The 25619-nt window shown below is 43.1% G+C and overlaps 1 long non-coding RNA gene across 1 annotated transcript; it reads right to left on the reverse strand.

Moving 5' to 3' along the window:
- Nucleotides 1-977: 977 nt before the first annotated feature.
- LOC147035852 (uncharacterized) lies at nucleotides 978-24889 on the reverse strand. Its single transcript, XR_015049636.1, has 2 exons — nucleotides 24581-24889; nucleotides 978-1590 (listed from the first exon to the last, which is right to left on the reverse strand). It is a non-coding gene; the product is annotated as an uncharacterized LOC147035852 (long non-coding RNA).
- Nucleotides 24890-25619: the final 730 nt, after the last annotated feature.

Below are 25619 nucleotides of genomic sequence, written 5' to 3' on the forward strand. Positions count from 1 at the left end.
GACTCCCACGCAGCTGCTGACTCGAGTGAAAGCCCATTCCCAGCACAGTGGCATTCATTTTGCAAACCTCGAAAGAACAAGGCTCAATTAACCCAACTCATTTTCATTTAATGATTGATGCACACAGCCTTTAACCTCAATCCCTCACATCTTGAGTTGTTGTTCTTCTTTCGGCTGCTCCCGTTAGGGGTCGCCACAGCGGATCAACCGTTATGATCCCCATACTGATTTGGCACAGGTTTTACGCCGGATGCCCTTCCTGATGCAACCCTGGTCGCCTCTTATGACACAGGGATAAGGATTGGGTTTTGCCATGATTCCGGGCTGCCCTACACCCTCTCATAGCGCGGCCCAGCACAGAGCCCCCGTCCTCAAGCGATCCTCCAAAAGAAGACTCCGAGGAGCCGGATTACAGACCCACGCCACTATGCCCTGTCCCTCACATCTTGAGTAGACCCCATCAAATAATTTTATTACATGCTGTGACAATGCGAGACAGGGCATTATTATTAAAAACAAAATACATCATTAACCTTATTGTTTAATGGTGACACATCAAATGCAAATTATAATACACTTAAACTGAATACTTTATTGTGGGTAAGCTTGACTGTTTTATTTTTTTAATTATTGGTCAATTCAAACTGTATGACCAATAAAAATTGGTCAATTCGATTTGGTAATTCACTGCCTGAAACAGTATGCATGACAAAATGAAAACATTAAGAAAGGACAAATTCCACAGAACAGAAGTGCAAGTTAGTTTGGGCAGGAGAGGACATTCCTTGGAGGTTTTCAGAACTGAAGGGCATTAAAATAATCAAGAGAAATGTGTAACAGTTACTGCACCTCCATGTACCCGTGCCATTTGATACAATTAACAGAGCTAATAAAAATGTTTATACATAAATTCAAATATATTTGTTGACATAAAGCAAGACAAAATTGGCTGAAAAACAAACACTTGAGATGATGCCTTCACAGATTACATGGAATTTTACTTGCATGCAATGATGTCATTACAGACTGTTTTTAATGCACAGCCTGAAACAGTATCATTGCATTTAAACAAATCAAAAATACACATACTTTGCTTTGTTCAATGGTGCGATACATCTAATGTACATTGATACGGTAAAAGTGAATACAGAAATAATTTAAACAGGTTTCAATGAAGTAAAACAAATAGAAGAATTGTGGAATGGTTACAAAGATGCAAGTTAGACGTGTTGCATACAGGACAGCAAAGACAAAATAAGAGGAAAGACAATTACTATTTTATATTGCTGGAAGTGATGGTAGATGGATCTGGAACAGTTACGAGATTCCATTTCAAAAATCTGGGAGGTTGGGGGTGGGGGGGGGGGATAATAATGCATTGCGTTTGTAGGAAAACAAGATCTTCCTTGATTCATGCATGGTTGACCAGGTGTTTTACATCACCATTGGAGCTGGTTTCCGTAATCAGGGATGTCTTTTTATTTTTTTTTAATAAACAGGTCTGTCTCCAAGGAAGGTCGACATTTCATTGATACAAGAACATGTGCAAAAGCCACCAGAGATTTGTCACTTGGATTTTCGTTCCCCTTTCTGTGAAAGGAAACAGAGAAAAGAAAAAGAAAACAATGAATAAGCAAAATGAAACATCAATAACATCCAAAATGCATGTTCTGTTTTTATTTTGCAAAAATAAAATGCATGGGTTATAGCCTAAGTGCTACACTGACAACTGATGCAAGTATGCTTGGTCATGGAGCTTTTTTTAAACATGTTGAGTTCTGTCCATTTTCCAAGTTGTTGGCACGTAACAATTTTCAGTACTCACTGCATTTCCATTAGAGGCTGTGTCAGTAATTAAATCATGAACTAGTAGCCTTCAGCTGTGGGGACATCTTGTTAGCACTTTACTGAAATGCCAATCCGATGTAACTGCTCACCAGTGTCCAACGGTGGACAGTATTCCTCAACAATACAAAAAGGGGAATAAAAATTGGTCAATTCCATTTTGTAAATTAATATATATATATATATATATATATATATATATATATATATATATATATATATATATATATATATATATATATATATATATATATATATATATATATTCATGCAGGTAGTATCAATCACTTAAATGGGATGACAATCAGGAATTAATGTGTCGTCACAGCTTCATGTAATATATTGAGGGCTGTAGCCTGTAGGGCACTGTTCAGTTACTCAATAAGTTTAATGGACTTTACTGCCACCATCAATCCAAGTAGGGAATCTCCCTTGTGGAACTTGTGAATAAGGTGGTTCGCCTTTGCCACAGGTTCCGCAGTAGAATGTCGTCATCTCAACGTTCCTAAAAAAAAAAAAACTGGGTAGGTGTCAATATATGACTGTAGTGCAAGTAGACGACCAAGCCAGCAAGTTGAACACATCCGTCTAATGATACCTGCACATGGATTACCATCACTTCCTTCAGACACTATTTTCTCAAATATAACATCGCAAGTGATGGGTTAAAAAAAAGTAAATAGTTGCATACGTATTTGCAAATTTTCAACCCCACAGTTTTTATTTGTAATAAAATGAGCAGATCGTAAGAAATAAATAGGACATTACAAAATGAAATATTGTTCTTAATAGATCAAGAGGGTGGAAGCAAAATATAGAGATAGATGTCTCTTTTAAGTTGCGACAACAGAAAGTATGAAAATGGACGAAGATGAAAAGATGAAGTGAAGTGTCGTCGTCATAAAATTTTACTTTCGGCAGTGACGTATCCATTTGACTACTTTTGAATCACATTGGGCATATTTAAAAACAATCAAATAATTATTGATTGTCCTGATCTACATGCACTAATAAATATAAATTAACCAATGCAAATGGAATTGACCAAGTAAATTACAATAGAGTAACTGTCAAGTGAAGCTTTAAAGCATACCTTGGACTTGATGGATCTCTTGAAGACGATGCCCAGTTCATGGAGAGAGAGAGCGAGAGCGAGAGCGAGAGCGAGAGCGAGAGCGAGAGCGAGAGAGAGAGAGAGAGAGAGCGAGAGAGAGCGCGAGAGAGAGCGAGAGCGAGAGCGAGAGCGAGAGAGAGAGAGAGAGAGGAGAGACATAGAATGCCCTACCCAAAACCCCTTACCCCAATGCTGACCTCAAGTGGCAAAAAAAAACAACGTCAGCAATGTAAATGAAGCCATTTTTTCAAATTTAGTGAAAAACATTACAATGCGTTGTAGTGCAGTGCACTGTTCCAAGTTAAGGTATCTAGAAACTGAGAAAGACAGGTTGAAAGAGCCAGACAGAACGAGAGACAGACAGACAGAGACGCCGAAAACGAGAGAAAGACACAGACGCAGAGAGAACGAGAGACAGACAGACAGAGACACAGAAAACGAGAGACAAGCTGGTAGGCGACATGGCTGCTTGCTCTGGATGGAAAGCTGGCCGATGCAACGAGCCGATATTCATGTACATGCCATCAATCAATTTAGCACAATAAATAAGATTATAACAGCCCTCTTAGTTTGCGCCCAGAAACCCGCCTTGTGAAATTTCAGGCATGTTTCCAAAGAGACTCTAACAAATGGCAGCCCTGGTAATTCCATTTATATATTCGCTTAAGATTTTATTTTCTCATATGATGCTGTAAGACATTCTCCATTGGCACAAAAAAAGCAGGTCCCTCAGAGGTCCAGTTTAGGAGGAACTGATTTTTTTGTACAGTCCACAATAAGTGTACGATGTACTGTAAAGTATTTTAGCTGTTGCTAAGCAACGGAGGTGTGCATAGCAACCATTCATTTTTGTGTACATGCTAGCCACATTGTACACATTTCACCCAAGTTTCATCAAAATCAGACTCTTTATCTTCGAGATATTCGCAATTAACCGTTTCTGAAATGTTCGACATGTACTCGCCCAAAACCTATCTCCTCCTACAAATATTTTTTGTTGGGGCTGCAAATTGGCAGGAAGGGAGCGAGACAGATTGTGCACAGAACTCTAAGCTTGGTTTTTTTCGATTTTTTTTTTTTGAATTTTTCGATTTTTTGACCACTTTAAAGGGCCATTGCTATGCCGTTGCTCGGGCCTGAGGTCCCATATTCGAAAGCACACGATTCCCAGAAATATTGGTCCTACCTACCAAATTTCATTGGAATCGGTTGACTGGTTTAGTCTGTAGGCTTGACCAAAGTTTCGCGGAGAGACAGACAGATGGAAATGTCCAGAATAAGGGTGCTCTAAGAGCAGCCAACAGACAGACAGACGCAGAGATCGAGAGCCATCAGATAGAGAAGCCGGTAGGCGACATGGGTGGTCGCTGGACTAAGGTGAATTTGAAATATGTCGAAAAGAGAACACATCAGATGGCATTTTTGCCATTCGTTGTTCCATAAAGGAACTTGACGAGCTCCTGTCCATTCATCATTTGTGTTCAATTCCGTAACAAATGTGGGGAAACCCAACGCAAACATTGGGGTGAAAGCATATTGGCTGCTCTTCGAGCACCCTTATTTTGTCTAAAAAAGTAAAGGTTCATGGAAGAATGAGAATACTGAACAGATCAGGACACAACAGAGCAAAAGGACCACGAGTGGGGAAACATCAACAGTTGTGGTAAAGGATAAAACACAGGGAGACTTGGACAAATCAGGGTATGAAGAGAAATGAAAGGCACATGGACATGTCTGGGTTGCGCACAATGGATATTGAAGCACAAGTACATTTTTTCCCCCTCATTGCACAACACGTAAAGATGTTTCTGAAATTTGAAAATGAAAAAGAAGGGTGTTTGATCCATGAGGATCAGGAAACGCACCAAAGTTGTTCAGCTGTAGGTTGCAGATGCCAGCTTTAGACAATACTCAGAACTCAATAATGACAGCTTCGTGGTAACTAATATGTTCTAAGAACATGTACTTTCACATTGTCTGCACCCCTGACATATACATGATCAATTAAAGTGCCATTTTCTGTGGTTAATTCTCTCACACATTGAAGAAAACCTTTTTCTGCCATCATCTTGGCGGCAGAGCAGGATTTGAAAATGTCCTCGGTGAAATCACCAATCACAAGGCAGCCACCTGGAAAATATCGAATTTGCTTAACAGCAAAATCATGTTCTTTCTGAAAAGTTCAATTTTGTAAGATTATGGTCTATAAATCAATGCAAATATAACGCTACGATCAAGATTTTTGAATACGAGACATTCCAGGTTTGTTGCAGGAAGATTCACAATTTCACAGCGAGTTGTCGTTGTGTAGAATAACTCGACTCCACCATGACATTGTTGTTTCAAGTTAGCAAAGAGGTCTTCAGATTAATCATAGCATTGTCCCCTTGGTGTGCGATGAAAGAGAAATCCATCCAGCTCCGGCATTCCTTGTGGATCATCACTGGTTAGCCATGTTTCTGTGAGACAAATTAAATTTCCTTCCAGGAAATTTCGGTCAGACCTCAAGTCTTCGATGTGCGACTTGAGACCCTGAACATTGTGTAGAGTTAACTTTCATGAAGTTACAACTTCAGGATAAGTCACATCTGGTGAGGGGATAAATGGTAACATGCTGTCCATTGCTGCTACGATCTTTTCATTGCAGTAAATGGTAGAATCTTTGAAGTCCTGGATGATAAGTCCTTCTAGTGTTGTGACTCGACTTAAAGCTACATAGGCTTGCCCAGCAGAGAATATTTTATTAAGCGAGACAACAGCTTCTTTTAATGTTATTCCTTGAATTTTATGTATCATGCAGGCATAGCTGAGTTTCAATGGAAATTGACGCCTTACACCACCATTGTTTGTTACTCTGTCTTCGTGAGGACCGATTGGAGTGCTACGACTTGGTAATGATGGTGGTATGCATTTTTCTTTTCGCAACTTGTCCCCTACTGTTGGATTGTCAAATACAACATAAATGACTGAAGGAAAGGAAACACCAGTTGTTTGTGATATGAGACAGTACCAAAGACACCATTTACCAACCCATCCAATACATCTATGTTCTTTATCAACATGACACGTGCATCTACATCTCGTGTGACTCTTCTTGCTAGATTTGTGTTCAACACTTTGATGTACTGGTTTGCTCTTTTTACCAGTTTTCCAGATTTGGCATCTCTAAAGAAGTCTTCTGCATCAATAGAAACAATGTTACAGCAGGATGAATGAAGTTTATCAATATTATACTGGTCTACTTGTTGATTTGTGGCAAAAATGTGGATTGCATCAATCTCTTCACCAGGTTCACGTTTGCATAACGCATGTACATCCTCAGCTTGCAAGTTTTCAGATTTCTTTCGTGTTCAAGCGATTCAGAATTTCTGCAAATGATCCATGTTTCTGTCTCATTATCTCTGTCAGTTCAGCAATAAGGAAATGATCAGCCCAAAGGTTTACAACAACATTTTCTGCATGTAGAGCAATTCCTTTCACGGGTGAGAGGTGATAGAAGTCACCAACAGCAATGATTGAAACATTTCCAAATGGAGAAAAATCCTGACATTGCTTGATCTGTCTCAGTCTCCCATGAATATATTGTTGTGGTTGACGAAATTAGCAAACCACCATTCAGGTCCCGTAGGTGAGATATCTCTAAGTATATGTGTAGTTAGTCCAAACCCGTTGTTTAGAGGGAATAAATGTCATTCATTCGGGCTGTGACCCTTCAGGATAGCCGTTTTTCTTTTACTATCTTTATTTTGGACCAGCCGCCATTACTACCACCACAACCACCACCAACCACGTCTCAACAGCCATCACACAACAACCACCAACCGCAACGCCGCTTCACAACAACAGCCACGACCCTTGCCGTCACATCTCGCTCTCGCAACCATCGCATCACCGCCATTCCCTCGCTGCTTGTGGGCGCCGATCCTGGACTCGTGCAGGGCGCGCACCGAGCAGCGGGTGCAAAAACACCAGCCTTTCCGAAGAAATCGGATCAAAAACTATTCACGCCCACTTCTGTTCTGTCCTATCAGCGAGCGTGGGGCCATTTGGCCCCGCCTCCAGGTGCGTCGGAGTATAATCGCAATATGCAGATTCGCGGATCAAAAAATCATTCACGCCCACTTTTCCTCTGTCCAATGGGGAGCCAGTCGAAGGTGAAGGAGCGAAGCCCCAGGGGCTATAAAGGGCCACGTTCGCTTGCCGAAAAGGCAGTCAGTCAAGTTGAGTTGGGAAGAAAGTCAGTCAAGTTGAGTTGGGAAGAGAGTCAGTCAAGGAGAGTTGAGAAGAGAAGAGTCAGAGAAAGCAGTTGGACGGAGCTGAGAAGAGTGGAGAGGTGGCGGCGGCGAAGGGAGTCGAGAGGGCGCTCGTGTCAGAGTCGGGGAGCTGCGGAGAGGGGAGGCCGGTAACGCGACCGAGGTCGCGGTGGAGACGCTCGTCGCGGGACCCGAGCCAGCGAGATATCCTCATTCCCCCGAGCATCAACAACCCCCTCCTGTTTCCCCCCGCGCTGAGATAGTGTGAGAAGGGGGCCCCGTTCCCACCCCATACCAGGCAGTGCCAGCGAGGCCCGCGGAGTCGGGGCGCCACCGCCATTTTGCGGCTCATCACCAGACGGGTAGGCTCGACGCGGTCTCGGCCCCAGGCCCGTCTGCCCCCCTCATCGTTGAGGGTGGTCCCTTTTTCTTTTGCTTTGAGTATATGTGTTGTCGGCGCCGTCTGTGAAGTAAAACTGTACAAGTGTTGCCGTGTGCTCGGTAGTCGGTAGTAGATCTGCAGTGTGTTTTTCTTTTGTTACATTTGCATTTTGTGCAGAATTGTTGTGTTTCTTCTACTTTTACATTTGCTTTTGGTGTATAATTGTATATGTGTGCTTTCCGTTTGCCGCGGAATAAATGTGTTTTATGTTGAACTGTTTTCCCGTTTCGCTTCATCTTTTCTCTAAATGAATCTCCATCTTACTTCACGTAAAGGGTTGGTCGTGGGCTAATATAAATACGCCCAATAATTAATCGAACCGTCGAGGTTGACGATAACACCGCTCGGTTATCCCGATAGTACGGAACGGGTCGCTTAAAGTGGCCCGTGTCCGAAGTCGACCTGCGGCGAGGTGCGATCGCCCGGTCTACCCTCCGTGTGGGTACTTAGGTAGGTCGAATTTGGCGAGCAACCCTATCCCACGCGGGGGGCCGATTGGCACGATCGTGGTGAGGCCGAAAGGCCCACCCGTGACTAGTTCCCGGCGTTAGTCCGAGAGGGTCACGACGGGATTGTCCGTCCGGTGGGCGACGTGCCGCGATTCGAGTTACGTGGCCGCAAATCCGCAACAATATGCTAAAAGCTTGTGATCCACCATGGAAATTTCTCAATGATCAAAATCTGCAAACTGCTTAACTTTGCTCGAAGGGAGTTGATTTTTTCCTCGCCAAGAGGCTGGTGTGGTAATTTTGCATCGACAGAGATACAGAATGTGCTGTGTATTGTGGCTGCATTGATGTTAAATGCTGCAACACCAGAAGGAGCAGTGAGTAATGCAGACACATCATCAGGATTTGGTAATGCCCGAGCAAGAATTCTGGTTGCCTCATAATACATCGTTTTGATCAAGAGACTCTTGCCTGTACCAGCCCCACCGGTAACAAACACATGAAATCGATCAGGGGCATTCCCATTACTTTTATTCAGACACCACTGTCGTACCTTGTCGAATATTTCTCGCTGTTTCTCATTCAATGACCTCATTAGAGTTTGAGCTTCATCTTAAGATATAACACTTGGACGAATTTCAATGTTATAGTCTCTCTTTTCACGTTGAAGTAAGTCAGGGATATCAGAATCATCTTGTGGATCTGTGTTGGCATCTTTCTGCACATTTAAACACCTCAACCTTTCTGCTTCGGTTTCGGGACAGATCTGAGCCCACACATCCTCAAGTGGACCAAGCTTTTCAAGCAGCTCTTCTGCTCTATCAATTTCAACAGCTGCCTTTTCAAACAGTGTTTTGTTCCTTTTAACGATGTCTGACGAATTGTACAGGGTGGTTACCACATTTCCAGCTCTATCTTCGTAGAAGTTTTGATAAGTTTCAAAGCCATCAGGTTTCAGCTGACCATTACACAGGTGAGGTAGAAAAAGCTGCAAAATACTCTGATAGTACTTCTCAGCATCTTTCTTGGGTGAAAATCTTGCATATCTGATCAGTGCTGGATCTATTCGGGATCGTTTCTGCACGAAACCCAATCCATTTTGAAGCTCGTGCACTGAACTTTGACGTTTTCGACTTTTAATATTACGCATCTGAGATTTGTACAGAACTCTGAACAGAAAGTGGCGAGGCAAACATCTTCAAACTCTGTTGTATTCTATTCTTGTATCTATCGACGAGGCTCGTCATCCATATATCGTCAACATTCAAGTCACCACATTTGCTTTTGTTCTGCAGAACGTGAAGGGGTAGACTCATTTTGACAATATTATCTCCGGTGGGAACAAACTGCACTTTTCTGGATGATTCTTTCAGTCTTAGGTTGCATATTCTGTAGATAGCATCTTGTGCACTAACTTCTCTATTGTGAAGATAGACACCTCCTAACTTTTTCATGGCTTGTTTTGCATTTTCATTTCCATTCAGTGCTTCTTTTTGAGCATGATTAAACAATAACCCCATTTCCCTTTCTATCTTTGATATGTGGGAAATGATGTAGAATTTACATGAATATGCATCTACAACATACTGGATATCCATATTTGCATTCCAGCAGCGAAGGAGATCAGCACTGTACTGGTTTATCCAAACATCTTTGGTGTTTCGTTGCAAAACAACACCAGCTTGATTTGTCGGTTTTTCATATGCGAGTTCAAATGACTCGTGTTCTGTCAATCTTTGTGAAAAGCTCATCCATTGTTTCAAAGTTTTGTTCACCATCTGCTAATGCATTCCATATTTTCTGCAACACATCTTTAGCATCCTCCTTTTTCATTGCCCGTTTCTGTACTTCAGTAACACTCTGACTGTTCTGTAGTGTTATCCTTAGTCACCTTTTCTCCAGCACGAGAAATAAATGTACGTTTCGATGGTGGCCTTAGGAAATTAAAGCGACATGTGGTACCTTTCTTCCTGCAGCTCTTGGTGTGTTTTGTCCTATGCTTCTGAACACTGTTCACAACTTCATGGAACGCATCATCAGCTGAAGATGGCACTTCACACGTGACATATTGATAAATGAAAGATACCACGTCTTCATCTGAGGCTTCGTCAAGTTGAGGAGCATCTTCAACCCAAAACAAGCAGTGTGTGTGAGGAGAACCACGCTGTTGGAATTCCACTCTGTAGAAATAATCTTTGCTCTTACCAATTGGGTTGGCTGGTGAGATGATGACCTTTTTTAGGAAACAATGAAATCGATGATCAAACATTCTTGCGAGTGTTACTGGGTTTCTTCTGAGCAATGCACATTTTTCAGAGGAATCAAGACAAATCGGCACTTCGTGAGTCTCCCTCCGCTTTCAAAATATTTTCAACGATCGCTGGCAATCTCATATCACCTGCAGAAAATGAGCAGAACCATGTTGCATTTCCAAGTTGTCTCAACATTGCCAGCAAATCTTTCTGGGTGTTTTCCCAATATTCTGGAGTTCCTCTTATAGGGTTTAAAAATTTGTAGCCATCACCACATTTGAGAATTTTCCTCAAAGAGTTCTTGTCCATCATATTTTCAGAGGAAACTTTCCCATCAAATGCCTTGTGATGACTTTTCCTGAAAGCAATTGATACACTACTCAACACCTGATACACTTCAGAAAGATATTGAGCAAAAAATATGTATTCTGTGTTTCTTGCAAATCTACCATCTCTGTGCATAATACATGACTTTAAATACGTGCACCGAGTTATCTTTACTTCCCGATAATCATGATATGTTGGGCTGCCTGTTGGAAATAGCACTGGGAATGATTTTGCTTCATTGCTTTCATCCATTAAGATTTTAACTGGATCATTACCTTCAGCAGGTGCGATACACATTATGTTATCAAAATGTTGATCAAGGATTTCCTGCCCAATGTCCACAGGTTGAAGACAACTGTCCTTGTGCATTTCGTGATCTGTTTTATCAGTTTGTCGGTAGGATACGTCCATGCTCTCATCATCACTAATTTCTTGTTCGTTCCCTCGAAAAACAATTGGCAAAGGGTTTACCCATTCATTGTTGAAAGCAACTCCCACATACAATTTGTTATTTCCCAACAAATAGTTGAGGGCATTTTTTATGTGAGCTTTGTCCACAAATTGGTACTCCTAATAACCTTTGTAAGCAAGACGTCTTTTCATTTGAACCCTGATCATTTGATCATCTGACCCACATCTTCGTAAAACAGTTGGAGCTTTCTGCACGTTGGAAGGAACACATACTACAGGTCCATGTACACCACGTTGTCCTCCTTTGGGAAGTGCAGTAATCTTTGCAAAGGGAAGATGCAAAGCGTTCAAATGTTGCTCCAGGGAGTTGAGACACTTTAATTCCTCAGGAATGGACTCAAAATATAGATTGTTTGCAGCAGCTTCAGCTGGCATTTAACAGACATGATGCTTCGGTGACAAATGAAACAAATCCAGAGTTTTGATGCCGGAATATTTAGCAACATAAATGGAAAACCACAATTCTCAGAGCATTTGTGGACATGTTTCTCTGTAATACACTTTTCAGCAAATGCCTTAACAGCTAACCCTTTCTGTGTGTATGATTCTTTCCTACAACAAACAACTTTATTCTCAAAAAATAGTCTATTGCAGGCTGAACAGGTGTAGTCTAATCCATGAGTTATCATTTCCTTGAAAGCAGGTATTACCCGATATATCTCACCTTTCTCTTTCTTTTTCTCTAACCTTACAGCAGCTCTCTTAATTCTCTCGAAGCACCTCGCTTTCTTTGTATGCAAGCACACTTCGAGCTTTCACAACTGCTCTATATTTAGGATGCTGTGCATACTTATTTTTACTCCGTTCCATCATAGCTGCTCTATGTTTCGAATTCTGTGCACACTTATTTTTACTCCATTCCACCATAGCTGCTCTGTTTCGGATTCCGTACATACTTATTTTTTATTCCGTTCTATCACAGCTGCTCTATGTTTAGAATCCTGGGCATAGTGATATTTACTCCGTTCTTTCATAGCTGCTCTGTGTTTAGGATTCTGTGCATACTTATTTTTCTCTGTTCTATCATAGCTGCTCTGTGTTTTTCATCCTGTTCATACCTTTCAATAGATTGAATTTTTACTATTTCTCTATGGGTTTCATTGCACTTGTAATCTTCATCTTTGTTATATCTTTTTCTGCACATCAGATTTTCCCTTTGTTTGGACATGAATTCATCTGCACCATTTGTTGTCATAGCTTTCGTCTTCGCCCTCGTTTGCCTCGGCTCATGTTGAGTGTGCTGCTTTTGCTGACCTCTCGCTTTGTCTCTTGTCCTCGATACTGATCGATGTGAAGAGGTACTCTTTCCTTTATTTGAAACACCTGCCATAACAGATCCAGCTGTACCTGGTGAAGAAATCTCTAAATGGGGAGGATTATCTGCACTCTCATAAGCACATAATCTTTCGTGCCGAATACAGCATTTATGCAAGTCTCTGGACTGAATGGATGTGAGGGGTACTGTGCGTGATTGGTATACAGAACAATCTCTGCGTTACTTATGTGAGTGTTTGCAACTGTTGTTTGACGAGCTACACTCTGGTCATTCATAACATCGGCATTCACGCCTGTGACTTCAAACTGAGTTACCTCACATATCAGATTCATGGATGCTGCTTGCTTCAGACAGTTTTCGTATACCTCTGAGACATTTCTGTACTTGATTAGTACAGATCTTCCATTAGGAACTCGATTTCCATCCCTACCTGTTGAATGAGAATCAAAAACACAAAACAGATTTTCTTTCATAACTGCAAAAGTTGAAGCTCCAAATGTTATGAAGCAGTGATTGTACAGTGTCAGAGTTGTTGTCAAAGCATCGTTCAAAGACATTAAAAAACCACCGGTAATATCTGTGCTGCTGGATAAAAATCCAACAAGAGAGTCTCCAAGAGTGATGAAAAAGTTTGTGTGTAATAAATGTACAGCATGCGGCTATTCAGATAACAAAAGCAGAGGATTATGTGTTAAACACCTTTGCACCAATCGATACAATTCATTACCAGTCTCAAAACAAAGTCTCCATCAGTAGTTATTCAAGGAGAAGCATTTTTAATTTTGTCAAAGAATATCGACGCACAGCAATTGGCAACACATTGTTTACCTTTATTTTCTAAAAATTTGGCATCACCTTGATGAAAACTTCCTCAGATGCAGGCAGCCGAATTTGGCAAAAGCAATATTTTGGGAGGCTCTTCAATTGGGACTTGTCAACCTTCTATATTTGCAGCCATTTGATGAGTCGTTTGTCGAGGAGTTTCATTGTATCTTTGTGCAACGTTTTGTACAAACCTTTGGGCAGCCTTTTCAATCATTGCAGTACCAATGGGTGGGACATCTGTCCCAGCGTTGATGAGGACATTTGCCCCAGTGGGTGCAGCAGTGATGACCTTTTTATGCTTCCCTTTTTCCAGTACTTTGTCCTGGGCATCTATATCAAAATAAAAAAAAATAAAATATTTGCACACAAAATTAAATTATAACGATGAGCGTTGACAACCACATGCAGACATAACTTACAACCACGACGCCACATTGACATGTTAACCGAAATAAGAGAAGGGAAATTCAGTAAATAGTACATATTTAATGTGTACAATGAAAAATTGAGAGCACAAAGGTAATGGAAAGTTGTGAAAATTTTGAAATTGAGCCATTTCTTTTCTGCATGTAATAACGTTGTGCCAAAGCATTACTTTAGCCTGTACCAGCAAGCAACTGGTTGCACAAACCCCCCCCCCCCCAAAAAAAAAAAAAACGGTACAATATTGATGCAAAACGATCTGGGCAGCATGGAATGAAAAAAAAATAAAATATTAGCATTATATGATTTTTTGATTCTCCGCATCCATGTCAATAAATGCCCACATCAAGCATGTGTACCTCATATGTAGATGGACAAAAATATTAGGCAGTTTCCATGTCCCAAAGTGTTTCTGCTGCAGGGTTTAGTCATACCTATTCAATACATTCACACATAACTTGGATACAGGTGGAAGCCATTTGGCCCATCAATGCTGTGCTATATTGGTACCCCATTATTACAATCAATCAGTTTACCAAGTTAAATTCACTGCTGGTGGGGATGAGCAGGTGGTATTGAGGATGAGTGGAGCAAGCAGATAAATCACAACCAGTGTGTTGTATCTTTATAACAGGATGCAGTGTTTGTCCATCATTTGGCATTTCCTCCAAGAAGTGCACAAAGTTGAGATAACGTACCATATTAATGAACAAGTAGAAGGCGCATACCTATGCCATGCAATGCTTGATCCACGAGAACATTTCAGGGCCATTGTATTTTTTTTTTAAATATGTTATCCAGTATGATATCATTTTTGACCCCATCTCTCAATGGTTTGGAATCACTTTTTTAAAATAAATAAATAGCCTCAGATTTTCACAAAAAAATTAATCGATTCTTCCTTGTCACACATCCAGTATGCCCACGAAGTTTCATCAAAACCCGTTCACACCATTTTGAGATAACGTGCTATACATCTTTTTTGCCCTGATTTCTCAATGCTGGGGGAAAAAAAAAAAAAAAATTAAAAAAAAAACTGTGGCGGAGCTAAAAATCATTCATTGCATTGATAAATGGTCAAAGAAAAACAGAAAATATGCTCCATGTGCCTCACTTACTTCGTATAACATTTCACAAATATACAATATCCCCCAAAAGAATTTTTTGCGTGGTGCTGGTCATGCATCCATAACAAATAGCATCGGAATATCAATGGAATGTGACTTCACAGTTTTCTCATTGTTAGAATTAAAACTTTAAAAATAAAATAAAATAAATAAATACCAACATCTGTCCTGAAACACACATGGATAAGGAGCAACAGTCACTCAAAAACCCTCTCCAATCCTTTATTTTTTTTTAAATGCCATGAACAATATTTAGTACATCAAGGGTGATGAAGGTTGTGACGAAATTTGTGGCGAAGTTTGATTGAAATTATAAATGTAGTTTCGGCGAACACAGCAAATACCTATTTTTGGTGGGGTGAACTTCCCCCCTCCCTCCCCCTACACTCCCTTAACGAGCGCAGATTTTGATGCAGACAATAAGCTGTCACATCACGGGTGAAGAATGTTGTCAAGTTTTATCAAAATCGTGTGTGCAGTTTCCGAGGAGCGCAGAATACCTATTTTGGAGGTTTTGAACCTCCCACCCACCAACCTAACAGCTTGGTTTGGTCCATTTCATAATGACTGAAGTGTTTACGGACTCACTCACTGACTCAATCACCGACAGACACTGCTCCATCGCATAAGCTCACCTGATGAAAATTAATGTCAGCTTATAACAGGTGGGGCTTGTGCCCAAGAGCTTGCAAGACACTTTATATAACCATAATTATGATGTAAATAACAAAGTCTTACCTTCAGGGTAAATGAAGTACGAACACAAAGTACTCCCTCCAATGAAGTGGTGCTGGGTTCTGTGTGAAACAAAATGGACGCCTTTCACAATCGATTTAAACCACGCCAACACCGAGTCTGGCATAATTAAACCATTGAAAACTACGGTTTGCTTGAAGGGGTACCTCATGAACCGACCAAAAATAGAAGATCGGATTTTACAATATAACACATTCCAGATCATACCATTAACACACAAGGATCGTAAACCAGCAGATTTATTCATTTCGAGAAAGGAAGCCATTTTACCTCTTTATATTCACACAATTGACTATAAAACCTTAATCCACACATCTCAGTCAAGCCCAACTCATAAATAATTTAATGATTTTATCCGATTTGGTGAGATTGCAAATTTAACGTTCATTTCCCTCAGACAACACAAATAACCACGAGATAAATTTAACCCCAAAAAATATAATTCTCCAATTTTCATCATCTTTCGATCCAACATGTCTGAAGTAAACTCCCGAAAACCAGGTCTGAGGTAAAAATGACTCCCGAAAACCATATTCCTTTGTGGAATAAAAATTCCCAGTTACAGATAAAAATGAATGTGACCACACACGTGGTGCACACCATCAAGAAAGCTCTCCTTCAGGTAGTTTTGTAAAATAATCTTAGCATTGTAATCGAATTTGTTTTCGCCGAATGTCAAGCTCACATGGATGAGGAGCAAGTCAATCAATCTGTAAAGTGATGGGAGCAGGAGCAAGTCACTTCCGATCATACAAAATGTCATCAAGTGGAGGGGGGGGGGGGGAATTATATATATATATATATATATATATATATATATATATATATATATATATATATATATATATATATATATATATATATATATATATATATATATATATATATATATATATATATATATATATATATATATATTGTTGTGGTTACCAAATTCGCAAACCACCATTCAGGTCCCTCAGGTGAGGTATCTCGGTAAGTATATGTGTAGTTAGGCCCAAACCCGTTGTCTAGTGGGAATACATGTCATTTATGCGTGCTGCGACTCTTCAGGATAGCCGTTTTTCTTTTACTATCTTTATTTTGGACCAACCGCCATTGTTACCACCACCAACCACAACATCAACCACCCACCGCGGCGCCGCTTCACGTCACACCTCGCAACCGTCGCATCGCCACCGTTCTTGCGCCGCTTGTGGGTACCGGTGTTGGACTCGTGCAGGGCGCGCGCCGAACAGCGTGTACAAAACCACGGATTTTCCGCTTCAAAAACGGATCAAAAACGACACACGCCCACTTTTGTTCCGTCCAATCGGTGAGCGAGGGGCGATTTGGCCCCGCCTCCAGGGCGTTGGAGGGCGATCGCTATATGCAAATTTATGGATCAAAAAGCATTCACGCCCACTTTTTCTCGGGCCAATGGGGAGCGAGGTGAAAGGTCGGAGGCAGAGGGTCAAAGATGAGAGAGCGAAGCCACGGGGCTTATATAAGCTACCGCGTTCGTCAGTCAAGTTAAGAGTTAAGACTTCGCAGTCGGTGGAGTTGGGAAGAAGAAGCCAAGAAGGAGTTGGTCGTCGTCGTGTGCGTTGGAGTCGGAGCGAAGGGGACGGAGCTGTGGAGAGGCGGCGAGGGCAGACGAGGGGGTGCTCGCGTCGTGCCGGGAGCTGCACACCAGGGAGGCCGACGGCGCGACCTGGCCGAGGTGGAGACGCTCGTCGCGGGACTCGAGGCAGAGTAGAAATCCTCCTTTCCCCCGAGCATCAGCAACCCCCTCCTGTTTCCCCCCGCGCTGAGATAGTGCGACCAAGGGGGCCCCTTTCCCACCCCCGACCAGACACTGTCCGCGAGGCCCGCGGAGTTGAGGCACCATCGCCGCTCCGCGTCTCATCACCAGACGGGTAGGCCCGACCCGGTCTCGGCCTCAGGCCCGCCTCATCCTTGAGGGTTCTCTTTTCTTTTTCTTGGTTTTGGATATGTGTTGTCGGCGCCGTCTGTGAAGTAAAATTGTATAAGTGTTGCCGTGTGCTCGCGTAATCGGTATTAGATCTGCATTGTCGCATTTGCTTTTTGTGTAAAATTGCATTGTGTTTCTTTTTCTTTTCTATGTGCTTTTGGTGGAATTGTATATGTGTGCTGTCCGTTCATCGCGAATAAATGTGCTTTGTGTTGAACTGTTTCCCGCTTCGCTTCGTCATTTCTTTCATTGAATCCTCATCTTGCTTCACGTAAAGGGTTGGTAGTGGGCTGAATACGCCCGATAATTAATCGAACCGTCGAGGCCGACGATAACACCGCTCGGTTATCCCGATAGTACGGAACGGGTCGCTTAAGTGGCCCGTGTCCGAAGTCGACCTGCGGCGAGGTGCGATCGCCCGGTCTACCCTCCGTGTGGGTACTTAGGTAGGTCGAATTTGGCGAGCAACCCTATCCCACGCGGGGGCCGATTGGCTCGATCGCGGTGAGACCGAAAGGTCCACCCGTGACTGGTTCCCGGCGTTAGTCCGAGAGGGTCACGACTGGATTGTCCGTCCGGTGGGCGACGTGCCGCGATTCGAGTTACGTGGCCGTCAGCACGCCGGCGGGCGCGAATCCGTAACAATATATATAAGGGTGGTCCAAAAACAGCAAAAAATAATATAAAAATAATTCAGATGTTGTCTCCACAAGCCTTAAATTATTCTACTATGATTCACTAACGTGCAGAAAAAAATTTAAATTGATCGTAGGTGATTTAGAGGTCGCTCCATTTGACGACTTTTAGTTTCATGAGTTGGTTAAATTAGGGTATGGTCAGATACCATTACGGGTACTTCTGGAGGTCCCAGGTGGAAATGGAGTGCATTTTCGAACTCTATGGGGTCGATTTACTCTAAGAAATGACTGCACCGACATTTAATTCACTACCATTTCGAAAATATGACCTAAAACAAGATTTATCATTACTGGAGTTGAGTAACTTATCCTACTCATTTCGATATTTTCTAATCTATAATTAATTTGTTGTCCGTCTAAACATTTCTTGGAGTAAATCCACCCCACCGAGTTTGAAAATGCAGTCCATTTTCACATTGGAAGTTCAGAAGTGTACGAATTCGCATCTCACCATACCCTAATTTTTCAATCAATGGAATTACAAACTATTAGAATATTTCGTCTCATTTTCCAAATACCACTATCATCTCTGCCTCTATTGCTGTCTCCACTCCCGCCTGAAATTATTTCTAGCCAGCCCAACATCCAGTGTTTTAGATTCAATGATTCACGAAAAATATGTTAGTTATTTAGTTAGTTATTATTATATTAAATTAGGGTATGGTGAGATGCAACTCCGTACACTTCTGAACTTCCTAGGTGAAAATGGACTGCATTTACGAACTCAGCGGGGTCGATTTACTTCAAGAAATGTTTAGACGGAGAATAAATTAATTATCGAGGAGAAAATATCGAAATGAGTAGGATTAGTTACTCAACTCCAGTCAGGATAAATCTTGTTTTAGGTCATATTTTCGAAATGGTAGTGAATTCAATGCCGGTGTAGTCATTTCTTCAAACAAATCGACCCCATAGAGTTCGAAAATGCACTCCATTTCCACCTCGGACATCCAGAAGTACCCGTAATCGTACCTGACCATACCCTAATTTAAGTCATGAGACTAAAAGTCGTCATATGGAGCGACCTCTAAATCACCTCCGATCAAGCTAAAAAAAATTATGTGCGTTATTGGATCATATTAGAATAATGTTAAGCTTGTGGAGCAGCATTCTATTATTTTCGACTTTTTTGGACCACCCTTATGTATATATATATATATATATATATATATATATATATATATATATATATATATATATATATATATATATATATATATATGATGTTGTGGTTGACGAAATTCACAAACCACCATTCAGGTCCCTTAGGTGAGATATCTCTGTAAGTATATGTGTAGTTAGGCCCAAACCCGTTGTTTAGAGGGAATAAATGTCATTCATGCGGGCTGCGACCCCTCTAGATAGCCGTTTTTCTTTTACCATCTTTATTTTGGACCAGCCGCCATTACTACCACCACCAACCACGTCTCAACAGCCATCACACAACAACCACCAACCACAACGCCGCTTCACAACAACAACCACCAACCACAACGCCGCTTCACAACAACAACCACGACCTTTACCGTCACAACTCGCCACCATCGCATCACCACCATTCTTGCGCCACTTGTGGGCACCGATACTGGACTCGTGCAGGGCGCGCACCGAGCAGCGTGTTCAGAAACATCACAGAATTTCCGAGAAAAACGGATCAAAAACGACTCACGCCCACTTCTGTTCCGTCCTATCGGAGAGCGTGGGGCGATTTGGCCCCGCCTCCAGGGCGTTGGAGTGAGGTCGCGATATGCAAATTCATGGATCAAAAAGCATTCACGCCCACTTTTCCTCGGTCCAATGGGGAGCCAGTTAGAGGTGAAGGGTCGGAGGTAAAGGGTCAAAGGTGGGGGAGTGAGGCCACGGGGGATATAAACGGCTGCGTTCGTCAGACAAGGAGTTAGAGTTCGCGGTTGGGAGTTGTTGGTGGAGCTGGGAAGAAGTGGTACTAGTCAGAGTGAAGAGGACGGAGCTGTGGAGAGGTGGCGGCGGCGAAGGCGATCGAGGGGGTGCTCGCGTCGGAGTCGGGGAGCTGCGGAGGCCGGCGGCGCGACCGAGGTCGTGGTGGAGACGCTCGTCGCGGGACCCGAGACAGGGAGATATCCTCCATCCCCCGAGCATCAACAACCCCCTCCTGTTTCCCCCCGCGCTGAGATAGTGTGACAAGGGGGCCCCTTTCCCACCCCCTACCAGACACTGCCCGCGAGGCCCGCGGAGTTGGGGCGCCACCGCCACTTTGCGTCTCATCATCAGACGGGTAGGCCCGATGCGGTCTCGGCACCAGGCCCGCCTCATCCTTGAGGGTGGTCCTTTTCTTTTGCTTTGGGTATATGTGTTGTCGGCGCCGTCTGTGAAGTAAAATTGTATAAGTGTTGCTGTGTGCTCGGTAGTCGGATAGCTCTGCATTGTCTTCTTCTTTTATATTTGCTTTTTGTGTAATATTGTGCGTTTCTTCTCCTTTTACATTTGCTTTTGGTGTAATTGTATATGTGTGCTTTCCGTGTGCCATCGCGAAATAAATGTGAATTATGTTGAACTGTTTTCCCGTTTCGCTTCGTCTTTTCTTTCATTGAATCTCCATCTTACTTCACGTAAAGGGTTGGTAGTGGGCTGCATACGCCCGATAATTAATCGAACCGTCGGGGCCGACGACAACACCGCTCGGTTATCCCGATAGTACGGAACGGGTCGCTGAAAGTGGCCCGTGTCCGAAGTCGACCTGCGGCGAGGTGCGATCGCCCGGTCTACCCTCCGTGTGGGTACTTAGGTAGGTCGAATTTGGCGAGCAACCCTATCCCACGCAGGGGGCGATTGGCACGATCGTGGTGAGGCCGAAAGGTCCACCCGTGACTGGTTCCCGGCGTTAGTCCGAGAGGGTCACGACTGGATTGTCCGTCCGGTGGGCGACGTGCCGCGATTCGAGTTACGTGGCCGTCCGCACGCCGGCGGGCGCGAATCCGCAACAATATATATATATATATATATATATATATATATATATATATATATATATATATATATATATATATATATATATATATATATATATATATATATATATATATGCAGTAGACTAGGCGCAAGTCGGCAGCGTGTAACTCGTCACTTCGCCTAAGTCGGCAGCGTCAAAAAGTCCCGAATTTATCTCATGTTAAGTCCCTATGAATAAAGGGTCATCCCTCTGTAAGTCGTCACTTCGTCTAAGTCGTCAGATTTTGTCCGTTCCCACGTAATGGAAACTCAAGTAAATTACCACTCCTAACTCGTCACACGGAACTGCTGCCTCGTGATAATCCCGATTTCATGGAATCGTGATGCTCGCTCATTGGTTTACACCGCCAGTGATATTCTATTTATAACTGTGTACACACGTTGATAGCACTGCAGGCAGGACAATGGCGACTCAGTGTAAGCTTACAACTAAAACCTACCAAGAAAAATACGACATTATCCAGTTTTGCGAGGCAAACCCACTGATGAAGAAAACAGCCATAGCTGAGAAGTTGGACATCAAACGGCAGACATTGAACGATATCTTGAAGAATAAGGGCACGATGTTTGGACAAGTGGAGAAGATCGCGAGGCCGGTGGTAAGTGTGAAACGCGTGAAATGTGTGTCCTTTGAAGATGTCGATGACGCGCTCATCATCTGGTTTCGGCCAAATATTCGGTTGGACGGTGAAATGTTGCTGCTGAAGGCACGTAAATTCGCTGCGGACCTCGGGCATGATGATGCCGAGACCTTGCCGATGCACTGGATAGACAGATTCAAAGTGAGGTGGGGAATCGACAAGGTCAAGGTCAGGTCAGGTATGGGAGCATGTGCCAGAACAGCACGTCGCTGCGTCCACTTTCCGCCGGTACTCCAGGGGCCTCCGTCTGGCCATCCCCCAGGCAGATGCCAGGCCCATCCCCATCTCCTTGAGATGATGGTCAACCTGTTGCAACCATGAGGCACGTGGTCGACCCACTGGCCTCCTCCACTCATGAGACTCCCTCGCTGAGAGAATCTGGTGAGCAGGATCAGAGTCAGGAAAACGAGCCACATGTCCATACAGCCGCAACTGACGCTCACGGACTATGCAGGTAACAAATCTCATCCGAGTCTCTCTCAGCAACCGCTCGTTGGACACAAAATCCGACCAGCGATAGCCAAGGATTCTCCGAAGAGACATGGTACCAAACGAATCAAGTCTCCGTCTCAGATCCTTGGTCAGAGTCCAAGTCTCGCACCCATAGAGCAAGACTGGAAGTACCAAGGACCTGAAGACTCGGACTTTCGTCCTCCCGCACAGGTACCGGCAGCGCCACACCCCATGATCCAGTGAATCCATGACTCCCCAGGCCCGACCCAGACGTCTATTGACCTCTGACTCGCAGCCAGCAGAGACATGAATATCACTGCCAAGGTAAGTGAATCTCTCCACGACCTCAACATCCTCACCACAAACAGACACAGACAGGACAGCAGCATCCAAGATGTCACCGAAAGCCTGGATCTTAGTTTTGACCCAAGAAACCCGTAATCCCAACGGCTCCGACTCCTCATTCAGCACCTCGAGGGCCCCCAAGAGAATGTCTAAAGTCTCCGCAAAGATGACTGCATCATCTGCAAAGTCAAGGTCCGAGATCTTGACATTCCCAAATGACGCACCGCAACTTGATCTCTCCGACATCCTCCCTAGAATCCAGTCCATACAAGTGCTGAAAAGTGTGGGGGCAAGTACACATCCCTGACGAACTCCAGTAACAACTGGAAATAAAGTCAGAGATGGTACCACCACACTTCACAGCACTCTCAGTACCAGAGTAGAGTTCAGACATCAGATCGATCAGTTTTGGTGGCACCCCACGAAGACCAAGAATCCTCCAGAGGACGTCCCGATTCACTGAATCGAACGCTTTACAGAGATCAACATAGGCTGCAAGCAGCCCCTGCCGAAACTCTCGTCTGCGTTCGGTGAGGACACGAAGTGCAAGGATACGGTCAATCGTTGACCTCTTTGGTGTAAAGCCTGACTGCTCTGGACGCTGGTGCTCAAGCAGATGGTGGCGAACCCTATCAAGAATTATCCGAGCAAAGACCTTGCCCGGCACTGAGAGCAGCGTCACCCCTCGGTAGTTGTTGCAGTCTTGGCGATCACCCTTCCCTTTCCAGAGAGGGACAACAAGGCCCCTCTTCCAGTCAGTTGGGATGATGCCTGTGTTCCAGGCAGAGCACAAAACTGCATGCAACGACACGAGTGCAGCATTTCCACCAGCCTTGAAAAGTTCGGCATGGATGCCACAGATCCCTGGAGCTTTGCCCCGTTTCAACTGGTTCACCGTAGCCCGTGTTTCCACAAGCGTAGGTGGACCACAGTTGATTCGAGGGTCAGCAACATGGATTGTAACACCCTTGACGTCCAACTCGACAGTTGGGGGATCAGCCTGGTACAACCGCTCAAAGTAACCAGCCCAGCGGGCCTTCACTTCAGACTCCTCTGTCAAGAGCCCACCACTCTCTGCTCGAACTGTCAAGGTCAAGAAGTGCGGCGAATCAGGCAGCGTGGACTCGGCAGTGGTGCACGACTGGAAGGATGGCAAATTGAAAGACATCTTGGAAAGGTATCAGCCTCTGGACGTGTACAATGCCGATGAGACTGGGCTTTTCTGGCAGATGCTGCCAGAAAAGTCTCTGGGGTTCGTTGGTCAATCCCATCATGGTGATAAGCAGGCGAAGTTGTTGTCTTACAGTTGTTCATTATCTTTACTTTTGATAAACTGATTCATTAATTCCATCTTTTCTTGATCACTTTCCAACTCACCAATGAACCCCCACCTATGCCCCGAGGATTGTGTTTTCCTTTTGGTACAATAGCCGGCTCTCACACATACGTGTCCAGGCCATGCGCGACTTCATCCTTCACCCCACAGTCATCATGAATGTTCGCATACGTCGTCACATTTCTAAGTCGTCACTTTTTTCTCGGTCCCGATGGTGACGACTTACGCCTCGTCTACTGTAATGTGTATATATATATATATATATATATATATATATATATATATATATTCCACATTTTTTAATCCAGTTCGAAAGAGCACACGGAGCATGAGACAAATAAATAATAATTAAATAATGCTGCGTTGTGAATTTTAAAAAAAAAATATCGATATAAAATGCCATCTATTAAAATTCGAAACTGAATCTTTTGACTTAATATGTGAGGTAAGCGATGAAATTCACAATTTGTTTGAGAAAATTAATCGACAGATTTATTGAGGGTAAAACAGTTGCGGCCTAGCACCAAAATAGCCATGTCACCACAGACACATGAAATTAAATGTAAAAACTCGACATCCATTTGCACGACAAACTTCACATTTACCTGATACTCAAACAATCCGCTCTGGACAAGGTAACACCTGTTTGTGCCAAGGATAATCGAACTATAATTCCAAAGATAACAGGAGCTCAAATACAAGTCTTCCACCAAGGAAATATAATACAATATGGCGATTGGCGAAGGCGGAACATGAAGGAACCACGTGATCACATCGCTTACGTCACACGCATCGTCTCAAAGCTTCCATCTGTCGTCAGCACATTTTTTAAATTTCAATCGACGAGGACCGGTGTTAATTGTTGCGATAATTTAAATATAATACATGATAAACTCTCGTGGTTAAAGCCTTTTTAAAAATAATAATAAAATAATAATTTATAAAAAAAGTAAAAAAATTAAAAATATTCATAAAAAACCCCACACCACGCCTCACTTACACAGTCATACACCTCAAACGGAAGGAGCACAAAGCCTTCCTCACCCGTGCTACAAATTGTGATAACTACACTTTTTAAACAATAATTATAAAAGATTACACTTCTTTTGAAATAACTTTATCCCCACGGCAAAATAAATAAACATCTGCCATGCAGGTGAAACAATGAGTGCGTTCTCCGAGATGCTAAAACATCGCTTCCCCCACTCTCTCCCTGTACGAATCTGTGCCTCCTGGAGGTAAATAGTGGGTAGCGACCTCACCTTTCACCTCTTTACCTTTAACTATTAAAAAAAACAGGTGTGTTCCATGAGCAAACGATTTGCTATCTCTTGCTAAGCTGATCGTTCCGTATCAATCGCTTTGCAAGCCGCTTCTTGGCAAACAGCGCAAGCAATCAAAAGTGTTGGTGAAGGAAAGCGATCTGATTGAAGACACAACGTGTCCACTTATGTCAGAAAAATGGCCATTGGATTCAACCCACTGTACTGGACCAGATCCTACCACAACACACCTTGCACCACACCACACCACACGGGGTGGTCAAGGAGGTCGAGGGTGGGGGTTTGTGGTGTTTGTGAAGGAGGTGGTATGTTGTGTTTGAGGGTGTGTGTGGTGTGCATTGTGTGAATGGACTGTCGACTC

The sequence above is a fragment of the Eptatretus burgeri genome, chromosome 1 (genome assembly GCF_056783735.1).
Source record: "Eptatretus burgeri isolate ZD-2024b chromosome 1, Ebu_testis_v1, whole genome shotgun sequence".
Taxonomy (NCBI): Eukaryota; Metazoa; Chordata; class Myxini; order Myxiniformes; family Myxinidae; genus Eptatretus; species Eptatretus burgeri.